Here is a 27,400-nt window from a genome sequence, read left to right on the forward strand (position 1 = left end):
AACCAATCAGAGCTCAGGTTAATTAACTGTAGCAAAATAGAAGCTGAGCTGTGATTGGTTGCTATTGGCAGCCTGATAAATCCCCAGCCAACAGGAAGCCCTCCCCCCTGGCAGTATATATTAGCTCACACATACACATAATAGACAGGTCATGTGACTGACAGCTGCCGTATTTCCTATATGGTACATTTGTTGCTCTTGTAGTTTGCTTATTAATCAGATTTTTATTTTTGAAGGACAATACCAGACTTGTGTGTGTTTTAGGGCGAGTTTTATGTGTCAAGTTGTGTGTGTTGAGTTGCGTGTGGCGACATGCATGTAGCGACTTTTGTGAGATGAGTTTTGTGTGGCGACATGCGTGTAGCAACATTTTGTGTGTTGAGTTGCATGTGACAGGTTAGTGTAGCAAGTTGTGTGCAGCAAGATTTGTGCATGGCGAGTTTTGCGCGTGGCGAGTTTTATGTGTGGTGCATTTTGAGTATGTGCAAGTTTTGTGTGAGGCAACTTTTGCATGTGGTGCAACTTTTGTACATGTGGCAATTTTTCTGTGTGTGCAAGTTTTGCATGAGGTGAGTTTTCCATGAGGTGAGTTTTGCACGTGTGGCGAGTTTTGCGTGAGCCTAGTTTTGCATATGGCGAGTTTTGCATGTAGCGAGTTTTGAGTGGTGACTTTTGTGTTTCGACTTTTATGTGGCGAGGTTGGTGTGTGTGTGTGGTGAAATGTGTGCTGAGGGTGGTATATGTGTTCAAGCACGTGGTAGTGTGTGGCGCATTTTGTGTTTGTGTTCATATCCCCGTGTGTGGTGAGTATCCCATGTCGGGGCCCCACCTTAGCAACTGTACGGTATATACTCTTTGTCGCCATCGCTCTCATTCTTTAAGTCCTCATTGTTCACATCTGGCAGCTGTCAATTTTCCTCCAACACTTTTCCCTTCACTTTTTCCCCATTATGTAGATAGGAGCAAAATTGTTTGGTGAATTGGAACGCGCGGGGTTAAAATTTCACCTCACAACATAGCCTATGACGCTCTCGGGGTCCAGACGTGTGACTGTGCAAAATTTTGTGGCTGTAGCTGCGACGGTACAGATGCCAATCCCGGACATACACACATACATACATACACACATTCAGCTTTATATATTAGATATACCTGTATGTAATCTCCTGTATATAGTATATACCTGTGTGTCATCTCACCTATATATAGTATATATCTGTGTGTCATCTCCTGTATATAGTATATACCTGTATGTCATCTCCTCCTATACATAGCATATACCTGTGTCATCTCCTCCTGTATATACTATATACCTGTAGGTAATCTGCTCCTGTATATAGTATATACCTGTGTGTCATCTCCTCCTGTATATAGTATATACCTGTATGTCATCTCCTCCTGTATGTAGTATGTACCTGTATGTCATCTCCTCCTCTATATAGTATATACCTGTGTGTCATCTCTCCTGTATATAGTATATACCTGTAGGTAATCTGCTCCTGTATATAGTATATACCTGTGTGTCATCTCCTCCTGTATATAGTATATACCTGTATGTCATCTCCTCCTGTATGTAGTATGTACCTGTATGTCATCTCCTCCTCTATATAGTATATACCTGTGTGTCATCTCTCCTGTATATAGTATATATCTGTGTGTCATCTCCTCCTGTATATAGTATATACCTGTGTGTCATCTCCCCTGTAAATAGTATATACCTGTGTGTCATCTCCTGTATATAGTATATAGCTGTATGTCATCTCCTCCTGTATTAGCCCTCGTTCACACGTTATTTGGTCAGTATTTTTACCTCAGTATTTGTAAGCTAAAATGGCAGCCTGATAAATCCCCAGCCAACAGTAAGCCCACCCCCTGGCAGTATATATTAGCTCACACATACACATAATAGACTGGTCATGTGACTGACAGCTGCCGGATTCCTATATGGTACATTTGTTGCTCTTGTAGTTTGTCTGCTTATTAATCAGATTTTTATTTTTGAAGGATACCAGACTTGTGTGTGTTTTAGGGCGAGTTTCGTGTGTCAAGTTGTGTGTGTTGAGTTGCGTGTGGCGACATGCATGTAGGGACTTTTGTGAGATGAGTTTTGTGTGGCGACATGCGTGTAGCAACTTTTTGTGTGTCGAGTTGCATGTGACAGGTTAGTGTAGCAAGTTGTGTGCAGCAAGTTTTGCGCATGGCGAGTTTTGCGCGTGGCGAGTTTTATGTGTGGTGCCTTTTGAGTATGTGCAAGTTTTGTGTGAGGCAACTTTTGCATGTGTTGCAACTTTTGTGCATGTGGCAATTTTTCTGCGTGTGGCAATTTTTCTGCGTGTGCAAGTTTTGCGTGTGGCGAGTTTTGCACGTGTGGCGAGTTTTGCATGTGGAGAGTTTTGCGCGTGGCGAGTTTTGAGCGGCGACTTTTGTGTTTCTACTTTTATGTGGCGAGGTTGGTGTATGTGTGGTGAAATGTGCACTGAGAGTGGTATATGTGTTCGAGCACGTGGTAGTGTGTGGCGCATTTTGTGTGTGTGTTCATATCCCCGTGGTGGTGTGATTATCCCATGTTGGGGCCCCACCTTAGCAACTGTACAGTATATACTCTTTGGTGCCATCGCTGTCATTCTTTAAGTCCCCCTTGTTCACATCTGGCAGCTGTTAATTTGCCTCCAACACTTTTCCTTTCATTTTTTCCCCATTATGTAGATAGGGGCAAAATTGTTTGGTGAATTGGAAAGCGCGGGGTTAAAATTTCACCTCACAATATAGCTTTGACGCTCTCAGGGTCCAGACGTGTGACTGTGCAAAATTTTGTGCCTGTAGCTGCGACGCCTCCAACACTTTTCCTTTCACTTTTTCCCCATTATGTAGATAGGGGCAAAATTGTTTGGTGAATTGGAAAGCGCGGGGTTAAAATTTCACCTCACAACATAGCCTATGACGCTCTCGGGGTCCAGACGTGTGACTGTGCAAAATTTTGTGGCTGTAGCTGCTACGGTTCAGATGCCAATCCCGGACATACATACATACATACATACACACACACACACATTCAGCTTTATATATTAGATTATTAGTAGGAGAGAATGGATCTATCTCCTCGCTATCTCAGTGGACCTGGGTTCATAAATGGTACTAGTGATCCTCTATTGAATCTAGAGCCCTACAAATAAACAGATATTGTACATGAAGCAAAGCACTGAAGAAAATATAGTAATAAGGATACAGGAAACAACGGAACAGCGTCAAAAAAACCTCATCACCAAATTGTCAAAAAGGCTCCTTAAAGGACCTACGATCTAAACCGGACTTACAACCCAAAGCGCAGACCTACTAAATGCTATGGCATAATATTACAGGTATAATGGTGGAAACAAAAAAACAACGTGAAGCAGGGCAAATCCATTTCTAAAACATATCAAATTATATCTTAGATATGTTGATGACCTGTTCTTTGTTTGGGATGGGTCGGAAGACAATTTTGTAGATTTTATCGGCCATCTTAATAAAAATACGATGGGTATGTCCTTCATGTCATCTTTTGGGGGATCCCAACTTAATTTTTTAGACGTGTCTTTGAACATAGAGGAAGGGGAAATATGCACCTCATTATACCGCAAACCAATAGCCACTAATGCAGTCATGCATTAGGATAGCTACCATCCCGTTAATACGAAACGTTCACTACCATACAGCCAACTTTTAAGAACACGAAGAGCCAACAATACCCAAAAGGGATTTGAGGTACAAGCAGGTGAATTGGGTCAGAGACTCAGAGAAAGAGGTTATCCACACAAAGTGTGGCAAGATGCGGTATGTAGGCTAAATGAAGGTAGTGGCAGCAACAGTCATGTAGTAAGAGATAAAATAGATAAAAAATTCACATTTTGTTTCCAATATGGCCCTATGGACCAACATATTCGAGCGGCCATCAGGAAAAACTGGCATGTGTTAGAAAAAGATAAAGATCTAGCCAGCATGGTGGTTAGAGGCCCCTAATTTCTAATACGCGTAGTACAACGATTAGAGATTTATTAGTGCGGAATCGTATTACACGAGAGAAAACCGACAACTGGTTACAAAAAAGTATCCCAAAAGGTAATTTTCACTGTGGACATTGTCCATATTGTGAATATCACACAACGCAACAGACCCTAAAGATAGGTCCCATTACCCACCGAGTTACTCATTTTATATCTTGTAAATCAGATTACGTCGTTTATGTGCTTTTTTGTCCATGTGGACGCTTCTATATCGGTAAAACCATCCGGTCCCTGTACATACGATTCAGGGAACATTTTACATCTATTACATCAGGTAAAGGGGTACCTAGACTAATCAACCACATCCGGGAAGCCCATGGAAGCAATCCTAGAGTCATGTCTTTTGCTGGCATTGAAAGGGTATCAAAATCTGAGAGAGCGGGAGATCTCCACAACCAGCTTTTGAGGAAAGAGGCTAGGTGGATAATGAAAACAGGAGCAATGGGCCCCTTAGGTCTAAACGAGAAATTGGATATGTCTATTTTTTTTATAGACTATTCATTTTGTAGATCTATTATTTAAACCATATATAATGGTGGGGGTCGCTAGACTCTTACGAGTATAGCACAACAGATGTACACATTGCCCTGCTTCACGTTGTTTTTTTGTTTCCACCATTATACCTATAATATTAGGCCATAGCATTTAGTAGGTCTGCGCTTTGGGTTGTAAGTCCGGTTTAGATCGTAGGTCCTTTAACCCCTTAAGCCCCGAGGGTGGTTTGCACGTTAATGACCAGGCCAATTTTTACAATTCTGACCACTGTCCCTTTATGAGGTTATAACTCTGGAACGCTTCAACGGATCTTGGCGATTCTGACATTGTTTTCTCGTGACATATTGTACTTCATGTTAGTGGTAAAATTTCTTCGATATAACTTGCGTTTATTTGTGAAAAAAACGAATATTTGGCGAAAATTTTGAAAATTTCGCAATTTTCCAACTTTGAATTTTTATGCCCTTAAATCACAGACATATGTCACACAAAATACTTAATAAATAACATTTCCCACATGTCTACTTTACATCAGCACAATTTTGGAACCAACATTTTTTTTTGTGACGGAGTTATAAGGGTTAAAAGTTGACCAGCAATTTCTCATTTTTACAACACCATTTTTTTTTAGGGACCACATCTCATTTGAAGTCATTTTGACGGGTCTATATGATAGAAAATACCCAAGTGTGACACCATTCTAAAAACTGCACCCCTCAAGGTACTCAAAACCACTTTCAAGAAGTTTATTAACCCTTCAGGTGTTTCACAGGAATTTTTGGAATGTTTAAATAAAAATGAACATTTAACTTTTTTTCACACAAAATTTATTTCAGCTCCAATTTGTTTTATTTTACCAAGGGTAACAGGAGAAAATAGACCCCAAAAGTTGTTGTACAATTTGTCCTGAGTACGCTGATACCCCATATGTGGGGGTAAACCACAGTTTGGGCGCATGGCAGAGCTTGGAAGCAAAGGAGCGCCATTTGACTTTTCAATGCAAAATTGACTGGAATTGAGATGGGACGCCATGTTGCATTTGGAGAGCCCCTGATGTGCCTAAACATTGAAACCCCTAACAAGTGACACCATTTTGGAAAGTAGACCCCCTAAGGAACTTATCTAGATGTGTGGTGAGCACTTTGACCCAACAAGTGCTTTACAGAAGTTTATAATGCAGAGCCGTAAAAATAAAAATCATATTTTTTCACAAAAATGATCTTTTCACCCCCAATTTTTTATTTTCCCAAGGGTGAGAGAAGAAATTGGACCCCAAAAATTGTTGTGCAATTTGTCCTGAGTACGCTGATACCCCATATGTGGGTGTAAACCATTGTTTGGGCGCAGGGCAGAGCTCGGAAGGGAAGGAGCGCCATTTGACTTTTCAATGCAAAATTGACTGGAATTGAGATGGGACGCCATGTTGCATTTAGAGAGCCCTTGATGTGCCTAAACATTGAAACCCCTAACAAGTGACACCATTTTGGAAAGTAGACCCCCTAAGGAACTTATCTAGATGTGTGGTGAGCACTTTGACCCAACAAGTGCTTTACAGAAGTTTATAATGCAGAGCCGTAAAAATAAAAAATCATATTTTTTCACAAAAATGATCTTTTCACCCCCAATTTTTTATTTTCCCAAGGGTAAGAGAAGAAATTGGACCCCAAAAATTGTTGTGCAATTTGTCCTGAGTACGACGATACCCCATATGTGGGTGTAAACCATTGTTTGGGCGCATAGCAGAGCTCAGAAGGGAAGAAGCGCTATTTTACTTTTCAATGCAAAATTGACTGGAATTAAGATGGGATGCCATGTTGCGTTTGGAGAGCCCCTGATGTGCCTAAACATTAAACCCCCCCACAAGTGACACCATTTTGGAAAGTAGACCCCCTAAGGAACTTATCTAGATGTGTTTTGAGAGCTTTGAACCCCCAAGTGTTTCACTACAGTTTATAACGCAGAGCCGTGAAAATAAAAATTATTTTTTTTTTTCACAAAAATGAAATTTAGCCCCCAGTTTTGTATTTTCACAAGGGTATCAGGATAAATTGGACCCTAAAAGTTGTTGTCCAATTTGTCCTGAGTACGCTGATACCCCCTATGTGGGGGGGAACCACTGTTTGGGCGCATGACAGAGCTCGGAAGGGAAGGAGCGCCATTTGGAATGCAGACTTAAATGGATTGGTCTGCAGGCGTCACGTTGCATTTGCAGAGCCCCTGATGTACCCAAACAGTACAAACCCCCCACAAGTGACCCCATATTGGAAACTAGACCCCCCAAGGAACTTATCTAGATGTGTTGTGAGAACTTTGAACCCCCAAGTGTTTCACTACAGTTTATAACGCAGAGCCGTGAAAATAAAAATTATTTTTTTTTTTCACAAAAATGATTTTTTAGCCCCCAGTTTTGTATTTTCACAAGGGTATCAGGATAAATTGGACCCTAAAAGTTGTTGTCCAATTTGTCCTGAGTACGCTGATACCCCCTATGTGGGGGGGAACCACTGTTTGGGCGCATGACAGAGCTCGGAAGGGAAGGAGCGCCATTTGGAATGCAGACTTAAATGGATTGGTCTGCAGGCGTCACGTTGCATTTGCAGAGCCCCTGATGTACCCAAACAGTACAAACCCCCCACAAGTGACCCCATATTGGAAACTAGACCCCCCAAGGAACTTATCTAGATGTGTTGTGAGAACTTTGAACCCCCAAGTGTTTCACTACAGTTTATAACGCAGAGCCGTGAAAATAAATTTTTTTTTTTTTTTTTCACAAAAATGATTTTTTAGCCCCCAGTTTTGTATTTTCACAAGGGTATCAGGATAAATTGGACCCTAAAAGTTGTTGTCCAATTTGTCCTGAGTACGCTGATACCCCCTATGTGGGGGGGAACCACTGTTTGGGCGCATGACAGAGCTCGGAAGGGAAGGAGCGCCATTTGGAATGCAGACTTAAATGGATTGGTCTGCAGGCGTCACGTTGCATTTGCAGAGCCCCTGATGTACCCAAATAGTACAAACCCCCCACAAGTGACCCCATATTGGAAACTAGACCTCCCAAGGAACTTATCTAGATGTGTTGTGAGAACTTTGAACCCCCAAGTGTTTCACTACAGTTTACAACGCAGAGCCGTGAAAATAAAACATATTTTTTTTCCCACAAAAATGATTTTTAGCCCCCCAAATTTTTATTTTCCCAAGGATAACAAGAGAACTTGGACCCCAGAAGTTGTTGTTCAATTTGTCCCTAGTACGCTGATACCCCATATGTTGGGGTAAACCCCTTTTTGGACGCACGGGAGAGCTCGGAAGGGAAGGAGCACTGTTTTACTTTTTCAACGCAGAATTGGCTGGAATTGAGATTGGACGCCATGTCGCGTTTGGAGAGCCCCTGATGTGCCTGAACAGTGGAAACTCCCCAATTCTACCTGAAACCCTACCCCTAACCTCACCCCTAACCGTTTACTGAACATTTTCTGACAGTCATAAGTGCCACGTATATAAGTGCCACGTATATAAGTGCCATGTATATAAGTGCCACGTATATAAGTGCCACGTATATAAGTGCCACGTATATAAGTGCCACGTATATAAGTGCCACGTATTTAAGTGCCACGTATTTAAGTGCCACGTATTTAAGTGCCACGTATTTCAGTGCCACGTATTTCAGTGCCACGTATTTCAGTGCCACGTATTTCAGTGCCACGTATTTCAGTGCCACGTATTTCAGGCACTGAAAAATACGTGGCACGTAAATACTTCAGTGCCATGATATTTCAGTGCCACGATATTTCAGTGCCACGTATTTCAGTCCCACGATATTTCAGTGCCACGTATTTCAGTGCCACGTATTTCAGGCACTGAAAAATACGTGGCACGTAAATACTTCAGTGCCACGATATTTCAGTGCCACGATATTTCAGTGCCACGTATTTCAGTGCCACGTATTTCAGTGCCACGTATTTCAGGCACTGAAAAATACGTGGCACGTAAATACTTCAGTGCCACGATATTTCAGTGCCACGATATTTCAGTGCCACGTATTTCAGTGCCACGTATTTCAGTGCCACGTATTTCAGGCACTGAAAAATACGTGGCACGTAAATACGTGGCACTTAAATACGTGGCACTTAAATACGTGGCACTTAAATACGTGGCACTTAAATACGTGGCACTTAAATACGTGGCACTTAAATACGTGGCACTTAAATACGTGGCACTTAAATACGTGGCACTTATATACGTGGCCACTGAAATATCGTGGCACTTATATACGTATATACGTATATAAACGTATATTTCAGTGCCACGTATTTCAGGTTAGGGGTGGGGTTAGGGTTTTTTGTTTTTTTCTTGTTTTCTTGTGTTTTTCTATAAAAACGCATGCGTTTTACCGCGTTTACATGCATTTTTTCACACATGCTGTTTTTTTAAAAAACGCATGCAGATAAAAACGCAAGTGTGAAACCAGACTAAAAGACGCTTTTTATAGCAAAAAAGTTTTTGCGTCTCCACATTTTGAGACCTATAATTTTTCCACATTTTGGTCCACAGAAGTCATGTGAGGTCTTGTTTTTTGCGGGACGAGTTGACGTTTTTATTGGTAACATTTTCGGACACGTGACCATTTTTTATCACTTTTTATTCCGATTTTTGTGAGGCAGAATAACCAAAAACCAGCTATTCATGAATTTCTTTTGGGAGAGGCGTTTATACCGTTCTGCGCTTGGTAAAATTGATAAAGCAGTTTTATTCGTCGGGTCAGTACGATTACAGCGATACCTCATTTATATCATTTTTTTATGTTTTGACGCTTTTATACGATAAAAACTATTTTATAGAAAAAATAATTATTTTGGCATCGCTTTATTCTGAGGACTATAACTTTTTTATTTTTTTGCTGATGATGCTGTATGGCGGCTCGTTTTTTGCGGGACAAGATGACGTTTTCAGCGGTAACATGGTTATTTATATCCGTCTTTTTGATCGCGTGTTATTCCACTTTTTGTTCGGCGGTATGGTAATAAAGCGTTGTTTTTTGCCTCGTTTTTTTTTTTTTTTTCTTACCGTGTTTACTGAAGGGGTTAACTAGTGGGCCAGTTTTATAGGTTGGGTCGTTACGGACGCGGCGATACTAAATATGTGTACTTTTATTGTTTTTGTTTGTTTTTTTTAGATAAAGAAATGTATTTATGGGAATAATATTTTTTTTTTTTGTATTATTTATTTAGGAATTTTTTTTTTTTTTTTTACACATGTGGAAATTTTTTTTTTTACTTTTTTACTTTGTCCCAGGGGGGGACATCACAGATCGCAGATCTGATAGTGTGCACAGCACTCTATCAGATCCGCGATCATACTTTCATCGGAGCAGGCTGCAGCTTTCATCTGCAGCCTGCTCCGACCCGGAAGTGCTCCCTGCAGGACCCGGATACAGCCCCTCGGCCATTTTGGATCCGGGGCCTGCAGGGAGAAGACGTTCGGTACGAGGTGAGTACATCACCTTGTACCGATCGTCTCAGGGAAGCACGCAGGGAGCCCCCTCCCTGCGCGATGCTTCCCTGTACCGCCGGTACACCGCGATCATGTTTGATCGCGGTGTGCCGGGGGTTAATGTGCCGGGGGCGGTCCGTGACCGCTCCTGGCACATAGTGCCGGATGTCAGCTGCGATATGCAGCCGACACCCGGCCGCGATCGGCCGCGCTCCCCCCGTGAGCGCGGCCGATCGCGTATGACGTACTATACCGTCGGTGGGAATTAAGGCCCACCCCACCTCGACGGTATAGTACGTCAGATGGGATTAAGGGGTTAAGGAGCCTTTTTGACAATTTGGTGATGAGGTTTTTTTGACGCTGTTCCGTTGTTTCCTGTAGCCTTATTACTATATTTTCTTCAGTGCTTTGCTTCATGTACAATATCTGTTTATTTGTAGGGCTCTAGATTCAATAGAGGATCACTAGTACCATTTATGAACCCAGGTCCACTGAGATAGCGAGAAGTTAGATCCATTCTCTCCTACTAATAATAATATTATAAGGTTCACACCACATAACGTTGTTACATTAGGCGCTAAGGTCTTTTTTCACTTGCTTTTAAACTGTTTTTATGTGTTATATATTTTCATGCAGTGAGTGGGCGGCGTGGGGAGGGCCTGCCCAGGCAGGTATTTCTTCCTAGCGTCATGTCCGTTCCCTCACAGACCTGTTGAAGCGCTCGAGTAGCGCGAAACGGCCGTCGTTTTACCTGCACACTCATCTGTAAATATGCACCCCCGAGCCGTGAAGAGTATGTATCAATAAAGTATTACCTGCCGTCAAGACTGGTGAGTGCTATATACATACACACAGGCATATACACACAGGCATATATATACACACACACACACACACACGCATATACACACAGAGGCATATATACACACACACATGCAGGCATATATACACACACAGAGGCATATATACACACAGACACAGACATATATACACACACAGACATATATACACACACAGGCATATATACACACACACACAGGCATATATACACACACACACATAGGCATATATATATATACACACACAGGCATATATACACACACACACACACACACAGGCATATACACACACACACACACACAGGCATATATATATACACACACAGGCATATATACGCACACACACACAGGCATATATACACACACACACATGCAGGCATATATATACACACACACACACACACACACATAGGCATATATATATACACACACAGGCATATATACACACACACACACACACAGGCATATATACACACACACACACACACACACACACATAGGCATATATATACACACACAGGCATATATACGCACACACACACAGGCATATATACACACACACACATGCAGGCATATATATACACACACACACACACAGGCATATATACACACACACACACACAGGCATATATACACACACACACAGGCATATATACACACACACACAGGCATATATACACAAACACACACAGGCATATATATATATATATACACACACACACACATATACATACACACATAGTTGGGAACACTCACCAAGAAAAACCCTGTGTCGCACTTTAGAATAAGCCGCAGCCCCAGCTGTAGTCGGCGCTTCCCGGGAGGAGACATCACACAGTTGGAGACAGTTACAGCGCGGGAAACAGGAGGGCGGGAAACAAGAGAGCAGCACAGTGAGGGGTCACCTGACAACCGCTGCTATAGCAACAAGGCACCGGACTGCAGGAAAGCAGAGTGCCGTGCGAGTCGCCGCCCACGAAGAACGTCACCGTCCTCCTGAATCCTTATCACGTGACGCAGTGACAGCGTCTCTCTCTCCGCGGTCAATAAATGTGCGCGCGGCCCTGCATAACCTTAGGAGGCGCTTTTAAAGGCGCAGTCTGTCAATCATCGGGGCCCACCGGGCAATTTCCGCCAGGCCAGTCCGACCCTGAACACCTTCATGGTGTAGACAATGGGTGAGCGACAAGGGGAGACGATCCGCAGACAGGAGAAACAATGGCGTTCTCACCCCCACTAACCGCAGGGATGTCTGTGCTTCTCCGCAGTCAGCCCTCATTCACACCTAGTAAAGGAAAGGAGCATCGTCAGCCATTATCAGATGACCGTTTTCATCACGGGTCATCAGACGTTGCTGCTCACAGCCAATACTGGGCGTCCATTGTTTCTATCACACATGTCACTCACTCACTATCTGTGCTGCGGAGATGTTTTTGCCACCTAATCTGAGAGCAGTTTAATGTAGGGGCAGAGACGCTGATTCCAGTGATGTGTCACTTACAGGGCTGCGTGCTGTAATTTCAATAAAATCAGTGTTTTATCAGCAGGAGATTATCACTGAGGTTTAGCTGTCTCATGCCCTGTAGTCCTCCATCTGATTAGCAGATTTCTGCCTATGCACAGTGTACACGGGAAGCTGCCAATCAGAGGTGTGGGTAGGATAATACAGAGCTCAGCATTCAGAGATCTGCAGCAGGGAAAACAGGGATTTTATCACAACTGCATTAAACTCTTCATCCTTGGGCCATTTTCGTTTTTTTTTTTCCGTTTTTGTTTTTTCCTCCCCTTCTTCCAAGAGCCATAATTTACCTTTCTCTGCCCATCGATGTGGCCGGATCAGGGCTTGTTGTTTGCGGGACGAGTTGTACTCTTGAATCCCAGCATTGACTTTACTATATAGTGCACTGGTAACGGGAAATAATATTGCAATGCGGTGAAAGTGAAATTGTGCAATTCCTCAATGTTTTTTGGGGGATTTTAATTTACCACGTTCACTATATGGTAAAACTGCCCAGGTGATGTGATTGTGCCGGTCAGTGCGATTACGCAGATACCAAACATGTAGGGTTTATTTTTTATTTAATTGGTAAAAAAAAGTTCCAAAATTTGTATAAAACCTTTTTTTGCGTTTGTGGCCATTTTCCGACACCTGTAGCATCTCCATTTTTCGGATCTGGGGCTGGTGAGGACTCAGTCTTTGCTTCCTGAGCTGATTTTTTTATACCATTTTCGTGTAGATACGATGATATTGCATTTTATTACAAAGTTGCAAAAAAATGTAATTCTGTCATTTCTATTTTTTATTTTTTTTCTCGCTACGCCCTTTACAGATCTGATCAATTGTTTTTATATTCTGACAGATCGGACGATTCTGAACGCAGCGGTAACAATTCTGTGTATTTTTCATTGTTTTATTTTCAGTATATACACCACTCCAATAGAGGACTGATGTGAACTTTTATGTTGTTTTTTTATTTTGTTCATATTTTTAAACATTTTCTTTTTACTGTATTTAATAGTCCCCTTAGGTGACTTGAAGCCGGCGGTCACAGGACTGTTGTAATGACAGGCACAGGGGTCTTCTGCAGACCCCCAGCTGCCATAACAACCCATCAACACCCGACCGATCACATGACAGGAGCGCCCATGGACGGAATTTGTGATGGTTGTCGGGTTAAAACCGATAACTACAATCCCTCTGTGTGACTGCTGACTCCTAAATCCCCCCAGCACCCGCTCTGTGCACTGGGGGGATTCTCCGATTTTAGAACCGGGACCAGAGGGTATGTATGAGTTATGTATACCCTCTGACAGTGGGCGACGCCTTGCACCATACACTGACTGGGGGTCTGCATATCTCATACATACCCTCCGGTCCCGGGCCTGTAATCAGCAAATCGAATTTCACCGGACAACCCCTTTAAATCCCGCTGTCAGAGATCAACAGCAGGATTTAGTTGGTTAACAGCTGCGGGAGGAGCGCCGATCCACCTGCGGCTGTTAAAGGCACATGACAGCTGATTAAATCAGACATCACGTACGGGGAAAGAGGCCGGGACTGATGAGTAAATACACGTCTAATGTCGTGAAGGGATAAGAAGCCCTGGAAGTTCCACAACGCTGGAATCAGGATCTCTGCCCCTGCTTGATGCTGCTCTCACATGGGAAAGAACCAATCACCAAATCAAAGGATGCACCAGGAAGACCAGACTGGATCACATATATAACTTTATTATTTCATTATCCAGCTGCAATACAATATATAAAAAAACACTAATTACTGTTAAAATGATACAATTAGTTATAAAAAAAAAAAATTTTGTGCTGCACAGGACGGCGTATAAAAAAGAAAAAAATAATAAATAAACGGAAACCCAAGCGCACAACTGTAATAATAACTTATATATCTGTGCAAGGTAAGTATTCCCCGACATCGGGGTATATTAATTTCCCTGGAAATAAGGTGCAAACATTGTGACAAATAGTATAAAAAAATATTATAGAATATTCCCAAAATATTGTGCGATATATGCAAAAAAGTGCTAAGGTGCAATTAAACATTAGGGAACTCAATTTTTAAAGGGGGTTTCTTCCCCACAACCCCTACACAGTGCCAGCAAGAAAAAAGTGCAAAGTGCTAGTTAAAAAGAATCCAGGGATAAAAATAATAAATACTACCTGAGGGTACCGCGCCGTCCTGAGTACAAGCACACACCCGACGCGCGTTTTGGAACTGAATTCCTTCGTCAGGGGGTGGTGTTCAGGCATAATAGACATGTTTATATAGTGCGCACACTGAAAAAAAAAACACACTGGGAACCGGAACATTTCCGGGTCAAAGTTGGCACGTGCGCAGACGAACTCACTCTTCAGTACATCGCCGATGATGTCGGTCTGGGTACTGTCGGCGCGTGCGCGGCCGGGTGAATCCCGAACCTCCCCCACATCGCGAGACCGGACGTACGGGATAGTGACCCGACGTTGCCAAGGTGATCGCAATGTAAGAGGCAGGAGATCCTGAACGCAGGCCACGCATGCGCACTGACCAGGACACACATCATGAGCGGTGCAATCTGAAAATGAGCTATTTAGACCTCAAAATACGGGGGCAATCTATATTAGACGTGAGATTAACATTTCCATATGATTGGACAACACTTCTAGGAAAAGAAAAGACATGACAGTATACACTAAACAATATATGCATAACATAGTGTATATAAATAAGACACCGTGACGGAAAGATTATTCCAGATATTGTCTGCAAAAACATATAACAACAAAAATTGAAAATAATGAGACAATATATCCATATGTATCAGACAGCGCTGGATGTGTACAAAGAAGTTGATGCGAGGAAATACATAATATAATGCATCATATGATAATTAATCTATCCATAATATGTATCCACGTGCATCAGACAGCTCCGGATGTGTACAAAAAATAAATACAAAGAATGCACCATATGATAATTAATATTGCTCAAAAATTGATGCATAGCCTAAATAGTTAAAAAGAGTCTCTATGCATCAGACCGCTGTAGTTGTGTAAAAGTAAAAAGTAACACATAAGACATACAATTTCACTTCCGTCATACATCAAAGATACTAACGAGTTTCTTAAAAAGGTGGATGGGTTACATATGGACGACGATGCGATCTTGGTAACTTGTGACGTGGAGTCCTTATATACCAACATACGCCATAGCGATGATATTCAAGAGGTAAAATACTTTGTTGATTATTCCTCTATGACTCCATCTATGAGTCAATTTTTGGTTCTACTATTACAATTCTCACTATCTCATATTTTTTTCTTTTTTAAGGGGTCCCTCTACCTGCAGCTCCAAGGTACTGCAATGGGTGCTTCTTTTGCGCCAAATTATGCAAAACGCGCGTAGGGGCTGGCAGTACCACAGACACATACCACGACTGACATGGGTGAGGCCCGGTCCTTTATATTCCTATAGACTTCCACTGTATATGGGTCTCTGGTGGGACCAGTAAGGCGTTATTGCTCTGCATTTACTTTGTTTAGTGAACCTGGGTCCTCAAGTCGTAGACTGGAGGTGTGTTATGTGGTTTTTGCTACCTGTTTCTGTGATTCACAATATTATCCTATTATGTTTCTGACTTTGTATTTCATTGTGACAATTTAATATAAAATGGTTGTTAATAAATAATGTTACTTTTTTACATCTTTAATGACAGCTTTATGACTCCTTTTTTCGGATTATATATATATAATTATATATGTACAACCGGTATAACCTGGGTATCTCCTGTATATAATTATATAAGTACAGCCGGTATAACCTGGGCATCTCCTGTATATAATTATATATGTACAGCCGGTATAACCTGGGTATCTCCTGTATATAATTATATAAGTACAGCCGGTATAACCTGGGCATCTCCTGTATATAATTATATATGTACAGCTGGTATAACCTGGGCATCTCCTGTATATAATTATACATGTACAGCCGGTATAACCTGGGCATCTCCTGTATATAATTATACATGTACAGCTGGTATAACCTGGGCATCTCCTGTATATAATTATATATGTACAGCCGGTATAACCTGGGTATCTCCTGTATATAATTATATAAGTACAGCCGGTATAACCTGGGCATCTCCTGTATATAATTATATATGTACAGCTGGTATAACCTGGGCATCTCCTGTATATAATTATACATGTACAGCCGGTATAACCTGGGCATCTCCTGTATATAATTATACATGTACAGCTGGTATAACCTGGGCATCTCCTGTATATAATTATATATGTACAGCCGGTATAACCTGGGTATCTCCTGTATATAATTATATAAGTACAGCCGGTATAACCTGGGCATCTCCTGTATATAATTATATATGTACAGCTGGTATAACCTGGGCATCTCCTGTATATAATTATATATGTACAGCTGGTATAACCTGGGTATCTCCTGTATATAATTATATATGTACAGCTGGTATAACCTGGGCATCTCCTGTATATAATTATATATGTACAGCTGGTATAACCTGGGCATCTCCTGTATATAATTATATATGTACAGCCGGTATAACCTGGACATCTCCTGTATATAATTATATATGTACAGCCGGTATAACCTGGGCATCTCCTGTATATAATTATATATGTACAGCTGGTATTACCTGGGCATCTCCTGTATATAATTATATATGTACAGCCGGTATAACCTGGGCATCTCCTGTATATAATTATATATGTACAGCCGGTATAACCTGGGCATCTCCTGTATATAATTATATATGTACAGCCGGTATAACCTGGGTATCTCCTGTATATAATTATATAAGTACAGCCGGTATAACCTGGGCATCTCCTGTATATAATTATATAAGTACAGCCGGTATAACCTGGGCATCTCCTGTATATAATTATATAAGTACAGCCGGTATAACCTGGGCATCTCCTGTATATAATTATATATGTACAGCCGGTATAACCTGGGCATCTCCTGTATATAATTATATATGTACAGCCGGTATAACCTGGGCATCTCCTGTTTATAATTATACTAGATAGTGGCCCGATTCTAACGCATCGGGTATTCTAGAATATGCATGTCCACGTAGTATTTTGCCCAGTAACGTAGTATAATGCTCCATGCAATTATGGCCCCATAGATGCTCCATATAATGCTCCATGCAATTATTGCCCCATAGATGCCCCATATAATGCTCCATGCAGTTATGGCCCCATAGATGCCCCATATAATGCTCCATGCAGTTATGGCCCCATAGATGCCCCATATAATGCTCCATGCAGTTATGGCCCCATAGATGCCCCATATAATGCTCCATGCAGTTATGGCCCCATAGATGCTCCATATAATGCTCCATGCAGTTATGGCCCCATAGATGCCCCATATAATGCTCCATGCAGTTATGGCCCCATAGATGCCCCATATAATGCTCCATGCAGTTATGGCCCCATAGATGCCCTATATAATGCTCCATGCAGTTATGGCCCCATAGATGCCCCATATAATGCTCCATGCAGTTATGGCCCCATAGATGCCCCATATAATGCTCCATGCAGTTATGGCCCCATAGATGCTCCATATAATGCTCCATGCAGTTATGGCCCCATAGATGCCCCATATAATGCTCCATGCAGTTCTTTATGGCCCCATAGACGCTCCATACAGCATTGTGCCACATGTAATGCTGCAATAAAAAAATCACATACTCACCTCTCGTCGCTGCTCCTCAACGTCCCGTCTCTCCGTACTGACTGTTCAGGCAGAGGGCGGCGTGCACACTAGTACGTCATCGCACCCTCTGACCTGCACAGTCACTGCAAGAGGACAGGAAGACAGAGCGGCGCCCGGCGGATGGAACGTGGACAGGTGAATATGAAATACTCACCTGCTCCTGGCGCTCCTGACGCTGTCCCTGCCTGTCCCATGGTACCGCAGCTTCTTCGCGCCTGCGTGAGAAGGACCTGCCATGATGTAACGGTCACATGACTGTGACATAATGCCAGGTCCTTCTCGCACAGGGCCTGTGATGACGTCGCGGTCACATGACCGTGACGTCATGACAGGTCCTTCGCGCATACCAACCTTGCCACCGAAACCTGCCGGCGGAAGGTGAGTATATAATGATTTGTTATTTTTTTTAAATTATTTTTCACATTAGATGTTTTTACTATTGACGCTGCATAGGCTGCGTCAATAGTAAAAACTTGGTCACACAGGCTTAATAGCTGCGGTAACGGAGTGAGTTACCCGCGGCATAACGCGGTCCGTTACCGCTGGCATTAACCCTGTGTGAGCCGTGATTGCGGGGAGTATGGAGCGGGCGCCGGGCACTGACTGCAGGGGAGTAGGGAGGGACTAATTGGACTGTGGCCGTCGCTGATTGGTCGCGGCAGCCATGACAGGCAGCTGGCGAGACCAATCAGCGACTTGGATTCCATGACAGACAGAGGCCGCGACCAATGAATATCCGTGGCAGAAAGACAGAAGGACAGACAGAAGGACAGACGGAAGTGACCCTTAGACAATTATATAGTAGATGTACAGTTGGTATAACCTGGACTGTTATGGTTACCCCAATGACCATGGGAAACAAAAATACAAAACGGACTAGCTCTCGGGTGATGGAAACTAAGGTCGACCGTGACCTGAACCTGACCCAACACTTACAGTAGCCGGGGGATGTACCTACGATGCCCTAGACACCACGCGCCAGCCGGAGATCTAACTACCCCTATAAGAGGAATATACAGGCCTGCCTTACCTCCAGTGAGGAACCCCAAAAGATGATAGTAGGCCCCCACAGATATTGACGGTGAGTTCAGAGGAAATGACATACGTAGGATGAACAGCAGATTTAGCACAGTGAGGTCCGCTTACTAGATAGCAGAAGGACAGGAAAGAGTTACTTCACGGTCGACCTAAAAATCACTATTCAAAAACACCATCCAGAAAATACTTTAAACTCCAGTGACAACTCATGCCACTGGAGTAGTAATTTTCTGTCCACAAGAGCTTCCAGCACTGAAGAGTCACATTGCAGATAGCTGGACAAAAATAGCAAAACAAGAAACAAAATTCAACTTAGCTGAACTGGAACTTGAGGCAGGTGAATGCAACAGAATGCTACTAGCACATTGTTGGCCGGCATGTGACTAACAGCCAAGCAGCCTTAAATAGGAAACTCCCCTAGAGGGTGGCGACAGGTAATCAGAGATGGAGGAAGGCACATAAGAGACACTACCATAACAGACCACCGGGGGAGCCCACAAACCGAATTCACAACACTGGACATCTCCTGTATATAATTATATATGTACAGCTGGTATCTAGAATATGTATGTAGTTTATTTATGAAGATTTTAGAATAATACATTGAATACACAGGATTGCGCCTGTCGCTGATTGTTCGCAGCCGGCCATGTAATATATAATAGCCCATGTAGTATATAGCACAGCCACGTAGTATATAGCACAGCCACGTAGTATATAGCACAGCCACGTAGTATATAACACAGCCCACTGTGTATATAGCACAGCCACGTAGTATATAGCACAGCCACATAGTATATAACACAGCCCACGGAGTATATAGCACAGCCACATAGTATATAGCACAGCCCACGGAGTATATAGCACAGCCACGTAGAGGACACAAGAGAACGGAGTAATAAAATCCCAAAAATCATATTAGTAAAATAGTATAAATTTTATTTAGACCAATAATAACAAATTATATCACAATCAAAAACAGGCACATAGCCTAGGAATAGGGTGTAGAGGAAACTAATGATATGCCTGGGAAATAGGAGGAAACAATCAAGGGTTATCACCCTGGGTTTTGCTGAAGAGGTATTTGCTGATCACATTTAAGGACTTGTGAAAAAATGCCACAGTCCCGAATAACTCAGTAAAGTGTCCATGACACTATGGAATCAGATACCACAGTACAATAAATATAAGCACAAATGCTGACAAAAATCAAGCAGCTTACCCATATAGGTGGATGGTTCCCTCAGATTCCACAAGCGGCCCCCTGACGCATGTTTCGCGGTCTGCTTTTTCAAAAGGGGTATGTCTATTGGTCACTCGTATGGGTTTAAATGGGGAAAAGACCGGAAGTATATTTAGCCTATTGGTGCGTGCGCACTTGAGACCCAGCTCCTGTCTCCATAGCAGCCGTCATTGCTGTGTGCGCATAAGGCGGAAGTCCGCCTATTGACGTCACATTATATGCGCCCACAGCTACGTCAGATGGCTCCACAGGAGAAAGGGGGTAGGGATCCGAAATGCGCATGCGCACAGCCGGTGGCCATCTTACCGAAGACCATACCAATCGCCATATTGCTGGGGAAATTTTTAAAGGAACAATATAAGGTAAAACCGTTGTGTGAATATAAGGTAAATTACAGTGCAAGGCGTAAAACTAGTGTATTGCGCTATTAAGACAAAGACTGGTGCACTAATAGTAATTCTAGGGAATTGAAGGTTAGGACACGCGAACACGTTCGGGATATAGTGGCTGCAAGGGAGGTTTTGGATGTGTCTACACTTAAGACTATACCAAGGCATTTCTATACACATCACGGATCCGATCCCAGCGGTTTAAAAGTAAGAGGGATTGATAAAATCCATGGGGGCATCAGGGGTGGCAATCTAAAACAACTACTTGCACAACGTGAATGCAGGTGGATTGTCACCCTTGACACTATGTCCCCCAAAGGATTGAATGAACAATTAAGTTTTGTTCCTTTTTTGTGATGGTTTGCAAATAGGGGTTCCCTACTATGTTCCGCCGCTTCCTTGTCCTCCGGTTTTTGCGACATTAGTGCGGACATGTGTCCTCACTCCTGATATTTTAGGAATTTGTTTCCTCCTCCCCCCTGTATATCTCCTCCCTCTCAGTTTTTAATTTGTTTTTAATGTTTGTTGTTCTTTGTTGTAGTTATTTTCATCATATGGGGTTACAATACCAGGCCTTTACTCCCGTCTTCAAACCGCCGGACTGCAGGGATCGATATTTCACATATCCTCTATGGACGAAATGGACTTCTCACATTAGTGTGTTTTTATCTATGTTGTATGACATGTACTTCTGTCAGGGGAAAAACATCTTTTTATGTATTATGCACTTTGCACTTTTATATACATATATATGCTTAATTGCACACTTTGCATTGTTTCATTATATCCTTGTGTTTTATAGTGTAGCACTCTGCTGTTTACACATGAACTCTGGTAGTATTATGAGCTTTGCGGTCATGTTGTCAGGACCACCTATCAAATGCACGCGCCGGGGATTTTTTATTACTATTAGTGCACCAGTCTTTGTCTTAATAGCGCAATACACTAGTTTTACGCCTTGCACTGTAATTTACCTTATATTCACACAACGGTTTTACCTTATATTGTTCCTTTAAAAATTTCCCCAGCAATATGGCGATTGGTATGGTCTTCGGTAAGATGGCCACCGGCTGTGCGCATGTGCATTTCGGATCCCTACCCCCTTTCTCCTGTGGAGCCATCTGACGTAGCTGTGGGCGCATATAATGTGACGTCAATAGGCGGACTTCCGCCTTATGCGCACACAGCAATGACGGCTGCTATGGAGACAGGAGCTGGGTCTCAAGTGCGCACGCACCGATAGGCTAAATATACTTCCGGTCTTTTCCCCATTTAAACCCATACGAGTGACCAATAGACATACCCCGTTTGAAAAAGCAGACCGCGAAACGTGCGTCAGGGGGCCGCTTGTGGAATCTGAGGGAACCATCCACCTATATGGGTAAGCTGCTTGATTTTTGTCAGCATTTGTGCTTATATTTATTGTACTGTGGTATCTGATTCCATAGTGTCATGGACACTTTACTGAGTTATTCGGGACTGTGGCATTTTTTCACAAGTCCTTAAATGTGATCAGCAAATACCTCTTCAGTAAAATCCAGGGTGATAACCCTTGATTGTTTCCTCCTATTTCCCAGGCATATCATTAGTTTCCTCTACACCCTATTCCTAGGCTATGTGCCTGTTTTTGATTGTGATATAATTTGTTATTATTGGTCTAAATAAAATTTATACTATTTTACTAATATGATTTTGGGGATTTTATTACTCCGTTCTCTTGTGTTCTATATATGTGGGAGTTTCCTGAATGGTCCTATAGATTTGGACAGCATTATTGGAGGAGGTACACAAGTGAACTCCTGGCCACAAAAAAATTACTATAAGGTTTTTGAGTTTTGTGTTAAAAGCACAGCCACGTAGTATATAGCACAGCCACATAGTATATAACACAGCCCATGGAGTATATAGCACAGCCACATAGTATATAGCACAGCCCACGGAGTATATAGCACAGCCACGTAGTATATAACACAGCCCACTGAGTATATAGCACAGCCACGTAGTATATAGCACAGCCACATAGTATATAACACAGCCCACTGAGTATATAGCACAGCTACATAGTATATAGCACAGCCCACGGAGTGTATAACAGCCCACATAGCATATAACACAGCCACGTAGTTTATAACAGTCCACGTAGCATATAACAGCTCACGCAGTATATAACAGCCCACGCACGCAGTATATAACACAGCCCACGTAGTGTATAACACAGGCCACGTAGTGTATAACACAGGCCACGTAGTGTATAACACAGCCCACATAGTGCATAACACAGCCATGTAGTGTATAACACAGCCCACATAGTATATTGCACAGCCCACGTAGTACATTACACAGGCCATGTAGTATATAGCACAGCCCACATAGTATATAGCACAGCCCACGTAGTATATTGCACAGCCCACATAGTGCATAACACAGGCCACGTAGTGTATAACACAGGCCACGTAGTGTATAACACAGCCCACATAGTATATAGCACAGCCCACATAGTATATAGCACAGCCCACGCAGTACATTGCACAGCCCACGTAGTATATTGTACAGCCCACGTATTATATTGCACAGCCCACATATTATATTGCTCACCCTCTGTCGTCCAGCAAAGCTGTCCCAATGCGCGATGTTGTGAATTTGCTTTTTGCTCCCTCTAGTGGTTACTAGTTTTTTGGACTCTGGTTTTTCTGTCATTCCTTTTATCCGCACCTGGGTCGTTAGTTAGGGGTGTTGCTATATAAGCTCCCTGGACCTTCAGTTCAATGCCTGGCAACGTAGTTATCAGAGCTAGCCTGCTGTGCTCTTGTCTACTGATCCTGGTTCCAGTTATATCAGCTAAGTCTGCATTTTGCTTTTTGCTATTTGTTTTGGTTTTGTATTTTTGTCCAGCTTGTTCCTAATCTATATCCTGACCTTTGCTGGAAGCTCTAGGGGGCTGGTGTTCTCCCCCCGGACCGTTAGACGGTTCGGGGGTTCTTGAATTTCCAGTGTGGATTTTGATAGGGTTTTTGTTGACCATATAAGTTACCTTTCTTTATTCTGCTATCAGTAAGCGGGCCTCTCTGTGCTAAACCTGGTTCATTTCTGTGTTTGTCATTTCCTCTTACCTCACCGTTATTATTTGTGGGGGGCTTCTATCCAGCTTTGGGGTCCCCTTCTCTGGAGGCAAGAAAGGTCTTTTGTTTTCCTCTTCTAGGGGTAGCTAGATTCTCCGGCTGGAGCGTGTCATCTAGAATCAACGTAGGAATGATCCCCGGCTACTTCTAGTGTTGGCGTTAGGAGTAGATATATGGTCAACCCAGTTACCACTGCCCTATGAGCTGGATTTTTGTATTCTGCAGACTTCCACGTTCCTCTGAGACCCTCGCCATTGGGGTCATAACAGTTTGCCAGGCCAGTATTAAATGTTTAATGCATTGCAGAAGAGGGATTATAAGAAAGAAGATTCTGAGTTTTTTTTTTTTTGTTTTTTTTTCTTTTTCCCCTTTACCTCAGAGTGGCTATGCTTGCTGCAGACATGAATGTCCAGACCTTGATTACAAGTGTGGACCAGCTGGCTACTCGTGTGCAGGGCATACAAGATTATGTTACCAGAAATCCTAGGTCAGAACCTAAAATACCGATTCCTGAACTGTTTTCCGGAGACAGGTTTAAGTTTAGGAATTTTGTGAATAATTGTAAATTGTTTTTGTCCCTGAGACCCTGTTCATCTGGAGACTCTGCTCAGCAAGTAAAAATTGTTATTTCGTTCTTACGGGGCGACCCTCAGGATTGGGCTTTTTCGCTGGCGCCAGGAGATCCGGCATTGGCTGATATTGATGCGTTTTTTCTGGCGCTCGGTTTACTTTATGAGGAACCCAATCTTGAGATTCAGGCAGAAAAGGCCTTGCTGGCTATGTCTCAGGGGCAGGACGAGGCTGAAGTGTATTGCCAAAAATTTCGGAAATGGTCCGTGCTGACACATTGGAACGAGTGTGCACTGGCCGCTAATTTTAGAAATGGCCTTTCTGAAGCCATTAAGAATGTTATGGTGGGTTTTCCCATTCCCACAGGTCTCAATGATACTATGGCACTGGCTATTCAAATTGACCGGCGGTTGCGGGAGCGCAAAACCGCAAATTCCCTCATGGTGTTGTCTGAACAGACACCTAATTCGGTGCAATGTGATAGAAAAACCGCAAATTCCCTCATGGTGTTGTCTGAACAGACACCTGATTTAATGCAATGTGATAGAATCCTGACTAGAAATGAGCGGAAAATTCATAGACGCCGGAATGGCTTGTGCTACTACTGTGGTGATTCTTCACATGTTATCTCAGCATGCTCTAAACGTATAGCTAAGGTTGTTAGTCCTGTCACCGTTGGTAATTTGCAACCTAAATTTATTCTGTCTGTAACTTTGATTTGCTCACTGTCATCTTATCCTGTCATGGCGTTTGTAGATTCAGGTGCTGCCCTGAGTCTCATGGATCTCTCATTTGCTAAGCGCTGTGGTTTTACTCTTGAACCATTAGAAAATCCTATTCCTCTTAGGGGTATTGATGCTACGCCATTGGCAGCAAATAAACCGCAGTATTGGACACAGGTTACCATGTGCATGACTCCTGAACACCGCGAGGTGATACGTTTCCTGGTTTTACATAAAATGCATGATTTGGTTGTTTTAGGGCTGCCATGGTTACAGACCCATAATCCAGTCCTGGACTGGAAGGCTATGTCAGTCTCAAGTTGGGGCTGTCGTGGTATTCATGGGGATTCCCTGCCTGTGTCTATTGCTTCTTCTACGCCTTCGGAAGTTCCGGAGTATTTGTCTGATTATCAGGATGTCTTCAGTGAGTCTGAGTCCAGTGCACTGCCTCCTCATAGGGACTGTGACTGTGCTATAGATTTGATCCCAGGCAGTAAATTTCCTAAGGGAAGACTGTTTAATCTGTCGGTACCTGAACATACCGCTATGCGTTCATATATCAAGGAGTCTCTGGAGAAGGGACATATTCGTCCGTCTTCTTCCCCCCTCGGTGCGGGATTCTTTTTTGTGGCAAAAAAGGACGGATCTTTGAGACCTTGTATTGATTATCGGCTTTTAAATAAGATCACTGTCAAATTTCAGTATCCTTTACCGCTGTTGTCTGACTTGTTTGCCCGGATTAAAGGTGCCAAGTGGTTCACCAAGATAGACCTTCGTGGTGCGTACAACCTTGTGCGCATTAAGCAAGGTGATGAATGGAAAACCGCATTCAATACGCCCGAAGGTCATTTTGAGTACTTGGTGATGCCTTTTGGGCTCTCCAATGTGCCTTCAGTTTTTCAGTCCTTTATGCATGACATTTTCCGGAAGTATCTGGATAAATTTTTGATTGTTTATCTGGATGATATTTTGGTTTTTTCTGATGATTGGGATTCGCATGTGGAGCAGGTCAGGTTGGTCTTTAAAATTTTGCGTGAAAATTCTTTGTTTGTCAAGGGATCTAAGTGTCTCTTTGGTGTACAGAAGGTTCCCTTTTTGGGGTTCATTTTTTCCCCTTCTGCTGTGGAGATGGACCCAGTCAAGGTCCGAGCTATTCTTGATTGGACTCAGCCCTCGTCGGTTAAGAGTCTTCAGAAGTTCTTGGGTTTCGCTAACTTCTACCGTCGTTTTATCGCTAATTTTTCTAGCATTGTGAAACCTTTGACGGATATGACCAAGAAGGGCTCTGATGTAGCTAACTGGGCTCCTGCTGCCGTGGAGGCTTTCCAGGAGTTGAAGCGCCGGTTTACTTCGGCGCCTGTTTTGTGCCAGCCTGACGTCTCACTTCCCTTTCAGGTTGAGGTGGATGCTTCAGAGATTGGAGCAGGGGCCGTTTTGTCGCAGAGAGGCCCTGGTTGCTCTGTTATGAAACCTTGTGCCTTTTTCTCCAGGAAGTTTTCGCCTGCCGAGCGAAATTATGATGTGGGCAATCGGGAGTTGTTGGCCATGAAATGGGCATTTGAGGAGTGGCGTCATTGGCTCGAGGGTGCTAAGCATCGTGTGGTGGTCTTGACTGATCACAAAAATCTGATGTATCTCGAGTCTGCTAAACGCCTTAATCCGAGACAGGCCCGCTGGTCATTGTTTTTCTCCCGCTTTGATTTTGTTGTCTCGTATTTACCAGGTTCAAAGAATGTGAAGGCCGATGCTCTTTCTAGGAGCTTTGTGCCTGATGCTCCTGGAGTCGCTGATCCTGTTGGTATTCTTAAAGATGGAGTTATCTTGTCAGCTATTTCTCCGGATCTGCGACGTGTGTTGCAGAGATTTCAGGCTGATAGGCCTGAGTCTTGTCCACCTGACAGACTGTTTGTCCCGGATAAATGGACCAGCAGAGTCATTTCCGAGGTTCATTCCTCGGTGTTGGCAGGTCACCCGGGAATTTTTGGCACCAGAGATCTGGTGGCCAGGTCCTTTTGGTGGCCTTCCTTGTCAAGGGATGTGCGGTCATTTGTGCAGTCCTGTGGGACTTGTGCTCGAGCTAAGCCTTGCTGTTCTCGTGCCAGCGGTTTGCTCTTACCCTTGCCTGTCCCGAAGAGACCTTGGACACATATCTCCATGGATTTCATTTCTGATCTTCCGCTATCTCAGGGCATGT

At 43.0% G+C, this 27,400-nt stretch overlaps 1 long non-coding RNA gene across 2 annotated transcripts in view; it reads right to left on the reverse strand.

Moving 5' to 3' along the window:
• The window catches only part of LOC143781409 (uncharacterized), a 443,129-nt gene extending 430,334 nt beyond the window's left edge, over positions 1-12,795 (reverse strand). For both annotated transcript variants that reach the window (XR_013216696.1, XR_013216697.1), the window contains exon 1: positions 11,624-12,795. This is a non-coding gene — a long non-coding RNA (uncharacterized LOC143781409). The remainder of the gene's footprint in view (positions 1-11,623) is intronic.
• Between the last annotated feature and the right edge of the window lie 14,605 nt (positions 12,796-27,400).

Source organism: Ranitomeya variabilis, chromosome 6 (genome assembly GCF_051348905.1).
Source record: "Ranitomeya variabilis isolate aRanVar5 chromosome 6, aRanVar5.hap1, whole genome shotgun sequence".
NCBI classification, from domain to species: Eukaryota; Metazoa; Chordata; class Amphibia; order Anura; family Dendrobatidae; genus Ranitomeya; species Ranitomeya variabilis.